The sequence below is a fragment of the Trachemys scripta genome, chromosome 9 (assembly GCF_013100865.1).
Source record: "Trachemys scripta elegans isolate TJP31775 chromosome 9, CAS_Tse_1.0, whole genome shotgun sequence".
Classification (NCBI taxonomy): domain Eukaryota; kingdom Metazoa; phylum Chordata; order Testudines; family Emydidae; genus Trachemys; species Trachemys scripta.
In genome coordinates, this window is record NC_048306.1 from 56370638 (window position 1) to 56378228 (window position 7591).

Genomic DNA, 7591 nt, shown 5'->3' on the forward strand with positions numbered 1-7591 from the left:
TTCCAGAAAATAATTCCTCTGTTATTATCTTCATCATGCAAGTGGGCTACAAAGTCCACTTATTGCTCTTTCCCAACAAGAAGCTCTGCTTTGGGACAATGATTTTATCCTGAATAGCCTCAAAAGCTCAGAGGCTTCAAAGCTGCTTCTGGGTGGGGGTTATCAAGGAAGTGAAGAGATCATAGCTCTGATTGGTGTACATTCATTTATAGCTGTTCCTCATCACGTTAGCTTAATCAATGTGTGCAGGAGGAAGTATTTATTTGAACTTTATTAGACAAGTTTCTATAGCAGGAAGTGTAAAGAGGAAAAAAATATTTCAAATTCCTTGGTTCTAACACTGCAAATGCTACTGTATTGTTTCTGTGGCTATAAGATCCACTGCTAGAATGGGCATAGACCCCTTGGGGATTTGAGAGGCATTTAGGTCCCCTTTCCCTTTCAGGTGCCAGCTGTATTTTTTAGTGATGAAGAGAAATTCCAACACCTTCCTAAACATGAGAGGTTATTCCCCTCCTGTGATCTAGTATAGCTCTGCCTCAATTTTTTTGAACTCTGAGCTGCTGTTGTAACTTATCTCTAGCTTGATCATGCAGGCCCCTGGATCATCAGCTTGTTGCGGACACAGTTTCTAGACTCAGGAGATAAGTGAAAATGTATTTGTAAAGCAAGAAACATACTTTTTCCCCAGGAAATGTAGAAATTAGTTGCAATCAAAAGTACACAATGAATCTGTAAACTTCAAACCTAAAAGTTTAGAGGGATTTGAGTGAGCAATGCCATAGGCCATGCTCTAACTCCATTCTCCTTCCAACTGTGTAATCAGATAACGATCAATGTGTTTGTAAGACTAAGAACTTTGCAACAAGTTATTCCTGACCTTAGGGCACAGTTCTGACAGTTTAACAACATTTCAAAGTAAGTGGAAACTCAGTAATATTTGTTTGAATAAATTATGAATATTTTCAGATGGAAAACAGAGCTTCACATGCAAGAATTACAAAGTGAAAGTTGCTGGAGCCCTTCCACTGAAAAGGAGGAATATTTTTAATGTATCAGGGATGTTAGAAATCCTAGCAGTTGTGTAGGCCTGATGCTAGATAGAAATGGTTCACCACCATATTATGTTGTATTCTATAAACTAACCCCCAAAGTCTTAACAACAGGGAAGAAAATGCAGATTTTAATTTAAATATGCACCACTTACCCCAGGTCTGAGTCTAGGTCACTGTGCAGTAAATAGTGCTATAGAAAGAACTATCAAAGAAGACAGACACCAGCAGTGACAAACCAGATGAGTTACCACTTAGCTAGACCATTAAGACAAACACATTAGGTTAATTCATCTCTTACTTTGGATTGCAGAAGCCTCATATCCAAATCTCTGCCACATACAGCTGTAGTCACATGGGGGATAATGGGTCACTTTCAGCACTGCTCTGACTCCACTGACGTGGCTGAACATGGCCCAGCGGATCTCTTCACTGTGAACTGGGGAAGGCCCTTAATATGCTGAAGCAACAATGGGTTTTCTGTCATTCAAGCATCTCTACACACCTCTCCTCATCCCACGCACCTTCTTTCTCATTTGGTGTGAAAAATGGGGAGAGGGAAAGCCCTGGAGACCCTTCTTCACCCTGCAGTGCTGGCAGCAATGGAAGCAGACTGGTTTAGAGGGCACCAGAAGTGACTGAGGGAAGGGAAGTGGCTCCCCACCTCCTAGCACTGAGAAGGCTGCTCTTCTATGAGAAAGGCATTTGCAGTGGGCAGTGTCTGCTGGCATATTGCGTAGGCCCGTACCCACGTCTTAGGGGGAGCTCCAGTAGAAAGACTTGAGGCCTTCATTCCTGAGTGGGCAGATGGAGGCAGTGCTGATAACCGGGTGGTTACATTAGTGAGTTGGCATGGTGTATTTTCCCCATTGTAATTATACATTACATTTCTCTAGTAGCTTCCAGCGGAGGAGTTCAAAAGATTTACAAACTTCCCAAGCAGCCTGCAAGGTAGGTAACTATTACTATCCCCACAGTGAGTGGACAGATGAAGACATTTGTACATGAGTGAGAGTGGGTGCGCTACTCACCACTGGACAGCACCTCCTCGCTGTTCTGGGGATTAGCTCTGCGAGGCCAACACCCCTTCTGTTGATTGCACCCCATATCTCTGTCTCTCCCAGTCTGCAGCCCCTCTCTCACCCCAGGAGCTGCTGCTGCCTCTTTGTGACTCAGTCCTCTGGCCAGGTCACTAAGCAGTTCCCCCTTCCAGGGTACCCAAGCACTTCCGCACCAACTGTCTGAGGCAGCCTTCTCCAGCACTGCCCTGATGGCCCAGTGGCCAGCAGGGGAATCCCAGGCCCACCCACCACTCCAGGTTCCAATCCGGGGACCCTATATCTGGCAACTGTGGTCTGCTTTCCCTGTTGCTCCTTCCCTGGACTACTTACAGCTTCTAGTCCCCGTTCCCCCCAGGTGTACCATCTCAAACCGCCCTCCTCCCAGGGAGTGACTGCAGACTACATCTCTGCAGCCCTTTCCTGGTGCCAGCTTCCTAGCTTTATAAACCCAGCCCAACTCCTCTTTCAGCTCAACTTCATCAGCCAGTTAGACCATAGCACATCCTGGCATTCCTCCAGATGCAGCCTATAGGTTAATTGGCTGTGAAAGTAAAATGAATTATATTAAAGAAATAGAATGAATTAAAGAATGCTGTATGTACCTTTAAGTAGAAATGAGAAATGCTGCAAGCCAGGGGGGGCAGGAAAGCAGACATTAACTGCTTAACTTGCCACTTAAGGGCAATTGGTGAAGCATTAGTCTTAGATCGATAAGAGTTAACAAGGAAGCAGGATATGCATATTGTGCTCCATGCATATTTTACAATTTTGCTCTCTCTGTCCCTTTGTTTAGTTTACACCCTTTTATCTGTATAAATAAGACTGTTTGAATCTTGCATGGAGGCTCACATTATCTGAATGTATTAGCAGAGCGCTGTGCTAATAAAACAGAGTGGTCTGACAAACTATGAGTCCTGAGTCTAACTTTGACATGGCCTAATTTACCCTGTCAGTCCTTGTGTGGCATGGGCACTCCATCACAATGGGGGAAAAGACACAGCAGGGAACCTGTATTGGCTGACTCAGGACATACTGCACAACCCAGCATTTTCCTCAAGTGGCAGGAAGAGGGAGAGGGGGTGGTTTGTCAGGGGAGTCTGGTGGTAGTTTTTAACAGTGGGTCCATACAATGGATGACCAGTCTTGTGAGGGGAGGAGTCAGGTTGGAGTGGATAGCTAAGTGTTGATGGTGTGGCTGTTAGTCTCTTACTTCTGTGCATTTGTTAATATCTATGAGCCGCTACAGCCTTGGATGGGTGTTTTGTAGAACAAATATCCATGAATCAACTGAGTGCTAGGCTGGGACTGAAGCGTCATATGACCAAATTACTCCCTGCACAGCATCTAAATTCTCCTCTCCTGGTAAGAACATGAGTGATAGGATCAAGCCATGACAAGCTGGAGTTCTCAGCCACAAGCGAATGAACGATTTCTGCCCTGCCTCCCTACTAGGTACATTCTCTGAAGGGGCAGCCGTAGGATCCTGTGGACACACCTCTCTGCTCCCATATGAGCTGTACCAGCACTTGGCTTGTAAAAGTAACCTGTGAGGGGAAAGGTGTTTGTGCGTTTTGCTTGATCATGGGTAAAGAAGCCCTGAGGGTTGTGGGGTTTGTTGTATATTGCAAATTCAGGTCTTGTTTATGAGTACTGGACTGGGACTCAGGAGAGCTGGGTTCTACTCTTGCTTTGCCTCTGGCCTGCTGGGTGACTTTAGGCAATCACTTTGCCTCAGTCTCCCAATCTGTAAAATGGGGATAATGATATTGACATCTCTTGTAAAACACTTTGAGATATGCTGATGGAAAGTGCTAAATAAGAATGAGCCATTATTATTATTACCCTGTATCTCCTAAGACTAGATGACTAGAACACAGGATACCAAGAAGAATCATGCAAGTGAAACCTGATTAATTGAGGGGTAAAGGGATTCTTAGACTGTTGAACATTTTTTATTTAACTCAAGTACCTGAGAAACACTGGACAGAAAAGATGTCTTTGGTAAAGATTCAGCACCCTACCCCTCCCGTAAAGGACTGAGAGAGCTCTTGAGCCACATTTTGAGAACTCTCAGGAGTCCTCCAGAAAAACCAGGGAAGACCAGACTTGATATTCTTAGTGCAAAAGCACAGAAAGAAAAGGAAGTGTAAAGGAAAATAATCCTTTCAGCTCTTTTTATCCAACAGAAAGAAGCAACAGAGCCCAAACCCATCATTTGCCTTCGTGGATCAGCTTCATGAGGGGATGGCTTTGAGCTGAGAAATCTTATGATCCATAATCCTTTTCACTTTACAGGATTGTTTTCCTCTGTGATGTCTATTTCTAATGCCTTTATCTATTTGTATATCCTCTGAATGTGATCTCTCGCTACACTATTATTTAATTTTTGCTGTGGATCCTGTTTCCTGTCAGTCTGCCAAAGATCCTTATCTTTATTCCCCTTTATCTTCCTCATCCTTAGAGTTCAAACTTTAGTTAACCATCCTTCTGACCAAGAGAGACCAGAAAGTAGTCCCTTAGGAGCCCACCTGTATAATTTCTTATGACTCAAGTCCAGGGCTGCCCCTAGCCACTTGGGTGCCCTGGCTGTGTGGGGCCCCAGGCCTTCCCCCACCCCCAGAGTCTGGGAGGCAGGAGCTGTGGGGGGCCACTTTTGGGGGCCCCACAGGCCCAGAGTGGCCCAGGGGATTAGTGGGGGACTGGGAGCAGCCTGCTCCGCTTCCCTCACCCTGGCCCCAGCCGAGTCGCTCAGGGGAGGGGGTTGGGGGTAGGGATCCCTCCCCACATTCACTGGCAGTGGCGGGAAGCGGAGCAGCCTGGCCCCACCCCACTCTACTCCGCCAGCTCCCAGCCACGGCGCTCCGCTTCCTGCTGCCGGTGATGCCCGGGGGCAGTCCTTTTCCCAACCTGAGCGACATGGCTGGGCCGAGGGACAGGGCCGGCTCCAGGGTTTTGGCCGCCCCAAGCAGCCAAAAAACCCCCGCGATCGCGATCTGCGGCGGCAATTCGGCGGAAGGTCCTTCGCTCCGAGTGGGAGAGAGGGACCGTCTGCCGAATTGCCGCTGAATAGCTGGACCTGCCGCCCCTCTGCGGAGTGGCCGCCCCAAGCACCTGCTTGCCAAGCTGGTGCCTAGAGCCGGCCCTGGCAAGGGAAGCAGAACAGGCTGGGGTCGCGTTGCTCCACTTCCCTCCGCCGGTGAGTGCTGGGGGCAATCCTTTCCCCGCACTCACCAGCGGCGGGAAGTGGAGCGCTGCGGAGTGGAGCAGGCTAGGGCCAGGTTGCTGCGCTTCTCACCACTGCCAGTGAGTGCGGGGTCGCTGGGGGAAGAGGTGGAATGGGGGCGGGCCGCCAGGGGCAGAGCGGGGGGGGAGGGTAAGAGGCAGGGTAGAGGGAGCTGTCCTGGGCCCCACACACACCGTAGGGACGGCCTTGCCCCTTGCAGTGGGCGAAACCTGCGGGGAGGCCGGCCGAGGGATAGGGCTGGTCGCCGGGGCTGGTGCTGCTGTGTATGCAGCACGCAGCTGCCTAGGGCACCATGAAATTTGGGGCAATTTGGTGCCTCAAATTTCATGGTGCTCTACACAGCTACGGATGCTGCGTAAGCCTAAGGACAGCCCTGCTCAAGCCATTCTCTGTCTGGCCCTTGGGTTTGAGCAGTGTTGCCAACTCATCAGGATTTTATCGCAGATCATTAAATATTTGGTGTTTTTTTTCTTAAATCTCCAGCTCCTGGGGTCATGTGATTACCAATCAAATGCAGGTTTCCTACACGGTAACACAGAGCACTGTCTATAGGCAATTAGTCCACCTCCGTGTAATATATTACTGTTTGCTGAGTGAACAAACCTGATACAGTAGTTAAAATAATACAATAGTATCATTTATAAGCCCCTGTTTTCATTTGCTCTTAACTTTCTGGACATTCCCCCACCCCAAATCCTCCATGTTTAGTCTCAGCTGAAAGTTGTTTTTTTTTTAAATGTAAGCTTTGAAGAAAAACTTTGCTGGGACAGTTGAAAAAATAACTTTTTCAACTTTTAATTGCCACAGTATTTTTCACACAACTCCAAAAATGGCTGACCCTTGAACCGGTGAACCTTGGCATGCAAAGAGTGTTTGTTCTGCAGACTACCCATGACCAGGTTCAGAAAAAGTGGGTGAATAAGAGTTATAAGCCATTGAAAAATCACTTCTGAGCATATTCACTGGCCATCAAATAAATTTATTTTGGTGGGACCCAGTGAAGCCCCACCTCTTTCTGACATGGCAATAACATGGTCTCTGATCACAGACCCAGTAGGATGGGCTGCTGTGGGGACAATTAGCATGGACAGTCTCACTCAGCATGCTGCAGACCCCTAGAAAAGCTGCCTTAAGGTGACCTGCAAAGGGTGGGGATGGGGGGAATTGGTTTGTATCCTCTTTTGGGTTGCTGGGATTCACTGTACTCCTGGTTTGGCTGGTGTTACTGTTTCACAAGGTCTGCAGCTGTAATGGGTTCCTGCAATCCAGACTGCACCTGACTTTCTAATGTAAAGCAGAAAAAAAATCTTACTATCCCTCCTTCCCCCCCTCCTCTCCCCAAAATCAAACCAACCAACCAAAACCCTCCAGGTTTCCAAAAAACGAACCCTTTCAGGTCACCTTTATACATTAGAAAGAAGAAAAAAAGTGCAAGCAACTCCTACTTATTAATCCACCAGTCACCACTAAGGGTGGCTTCCAGCTGCACCATGTGATTAAAACTCAGTTACTTTGCATCATTCCGGCACTTTCAAAGGAGACTATGGTGGTTGTGCACCCAGCTCCCACTGAAATTAAGTGAGATTTGGGCCTCTAACCTTCTTTGAAAAATCTCACCCGAAGTGAGATGACCCCACTTCCCAGGTCATGCTTTACATAACCATTTAAGCAGGCTGTCTTCTGGCTTTGCGCTATCAATGGACAGGATATAGTCAAAATTCAAACAGGAGAAATACTGAATTTAACATCATAAACCCAGATACCAAAAAGACAGTCAGTTGGAGAGGTGTCCACACTAAATAAGTTGTGTTAAAATAAAAAGGGCTATTTTCCAACTATCAGATTAATTAAATGCAAAACCAAAAAACCCTACAGTCATGCAATAGTACATGTAGTTTATGCAGCTGGCATGTATTTTTTTAAGGTAATACAGCAACCTTGATTTTTACCATGCTTCTGTCTTCCAACAAAGACGCACCTAACCTCTGGGTAATGTAATCCAACAGGTACTTGATATACTGTTATTTTTTGTTTGTATTATTGTAACACTTAGAAGCACCAGTCATGGACCGGAACCCATTGTGCCAGATGAGGCACAAATGAACAAAAAGACAGTCAAGTATTAGAACTGTCACTACAAGGAGGGCCCAAAATGTTTTCAATGCTGATCCAGCACCCATTGAAATTAATCAGTACACCTCTGCCCCGATATAACGCTGTCCTCGGGAGCCAAA